This window comes from Hylobates moloch, unplaced genomic scaffold (assembly GCF_009828535.3).
Source record: "Hylobates moloch isolate HMO894 unplaced genomic scaffold, HMol_V3 SCAFFOLD_8, whole genome shotgun sequence".
Taxonomy (NCBI): Eukaryota; Metazoa; Chordata; class Mammalia; order Primates; family Hylobatidae; genus Hylobates; species Hylobates moloch.
Window position 1 is genome coordinate 123,202,294 of NW_026652283.1, and position 2,277 is coordinate 123,204,570.

At 35.5% G+C, this 2,277-nt stretch overlaps 1 pseudogene; it reads left to right on the top strand.

The window, feature by feature from the left end:
• The first annotated feature begins 1,499 nt into the window (after window positions 1-1,499).
• Window positions 1,500-1,994, top strand: LOC116472397 (probable ribosome biogenesis protein RLP24; annotated as a pseudogene).
• The last annotated feature ends 283 nt before the right edge of the window (window positions 1,995-2,277 follow it).

Consider the following 2,277-nt stretch of genomic DNA (forward strand, 5'->3'; position numbering starts at 1 on the left):
CCAATCACAAGATCAATGTGCCTTTATTAGGCACTGTCTGTTTGCTCTCTTTCAGATGAGAGACGTACCAATAACTGACTTTCCATTTCTAGAGGAGATTAATACTTATTCCAGAGGAGACAAAGAATTTATTTAGAGTTTTTTAGACTAATACTCATTCCAGAGGAGACTAAATGAAAGTACTATCAACCACAAATATACACGGAGCAATCCCCGTATGCCAGGGCCTCTTCCAAGGGCGTTGCATAGATGAACTCCTCTAGTCTTTGGATCAGTGTTTGGAGGGGGGCTCTATTATTTTCATCTCTTCTATAGAGGAATAAATTAAGACCCAAGAAGTTGGTTAGGTTTCTGAGGGTCATACATTTACTAAGTGACAGAACTGATACTCAACCACTAGCTCAGTGGTTTTATGTTAATAGCAAAGCAGATTGCAGGAAGAATAATAAAGGTGTTAAGAAATAATCTCGTGAGGGAGGTGAGGTTGTTATTGCTGGGGAGTGAAAGAGCAGAGCTGAAGGTTTTAGCACTGAGGGCCAAAAATTCCCATCAGCACAAAATGGAATAAGTCTACTTTAACAAAATGTTCACAAAATGCACATTTAATAATACAAGCTGCATTGATTTTGTTTTATTCATTAATATAGAAGAAAGCCTTTAATGCTATGCTTGCTGCTACAGAAGGGCAGAAATATTAAAAGACAACCTAAAAACTAGTCATCCTTTTCAATGTGATAAAACTTGCTCTCTACAAAGGGAATATATTCAAATCCATGGCAGATCTCAAACTATTAGAATACAGATATATTAAATTATTCATTGATTTTGGCAAATTATGAGAAACACAGGTTTTAGAAGATAATCATCTGACTAAACACAATTTGATTATTTTTAAATAAACAAAACTTGATCTAATTCAAAATATGGAAACTATTCCCATAGTAGACATGTAGCAATTTCATTTTGGATGATCTTATCTCATTTCATTTACAAAAAAAAAAAAATGTATCCTTCACATTCCTAGAATAGTCTTTGTTAGTGCAAGTGGCTTAGTGAAAGTTTAGTAAGCATACTCCTAAATATTAAATATAGAGAGCCTACCTTGTAATAAGCTACAAAGTGGAATGCATTTCTTCTTCTCTCTCATTTTGTTTTAACTCAGTCCGTTCAGAATATTGGGCAGCCAAAGAGCAAGTCTGGATACTGTTTGTTCCAAGCACTGTCCGAGATGCTAAAAGCCCATGGGTGATTGAATTCCACAAAGTCCTGCCCTGAGGAAACTGGTGTTCCAACCAGATAAAGAGACCTGAAACTTAAATAAACCCAAGACACATGAAAATGATGAAGCATCGTTATTTATTTCAAGGAAATTTGTTCAATTCCCATTTCGTGGGTGTCAAATAATATAAACTGTGTGTTTTAGAACCCTCTTTAAAGGTAATAAGTGGACTTCCTCTCACGCTTGGCATTTGGTCGATGGGGATGCAGGCGGGTTGAACATGCTTATCGAGAAGGGTTATTTCTGTCCGGGGCCCATCTACCCTGGCCACGGCATGATGTTCGTCTGCAACGATTGCAAGCTGTTCAGATTTTGTAAATCTAAATGTCACTAAAACTTTAAAAAGAAGTGCAATGCTCGCAAAGTTGGTGGACCAAAGCATTTTGGAAAGCAGCTGGTAAAGATTTTACAGTGGATAATTCATTTAAATTTGAGAAACATAGAATTTGAAAAACCTATCAAATACCAGCGAGAGCTATGGAATAAATCTATGGATGCAATGAAGAGAGTTGAAGAGATCAAACAGAAAAGCCAAGCTAAATTTATAATGAACAGATGGAAGACAAATAAAGAGCTACGGAAAGTTTAGGATATCAAAGAAGTCAGGCAAAATATCCATCTCCTCCAAGCCCGTCTTGTAGGCAAAGGGTAGCAGGTGGAAGAGAAAATGGTACAGCAGTTACAAAAGGATGTGGAGATGGAAGATGCTTCTTAAAAATCTCTGTAACCATTTCTTTTATGTACATTTGAAAATGCCCTTTGGACACTTGGAACTGGTAAATTAGTAAATTTACCAGTTTATTAAACTTTTACTAAACCACTTGCACTAACAAAGACTGTTCTAGGAATGTGAAGTTTACTTTTTTTTGTAAATGAAATGAGATAAGATCATCCAAATGAAATTGCTACATGTCTACTATGGGAATAGATTCCATATTTTGAATTAGATGTAGTTTTGTTTATTTAAAAATAATCAAATTTTGTTTAGTCAGATGATT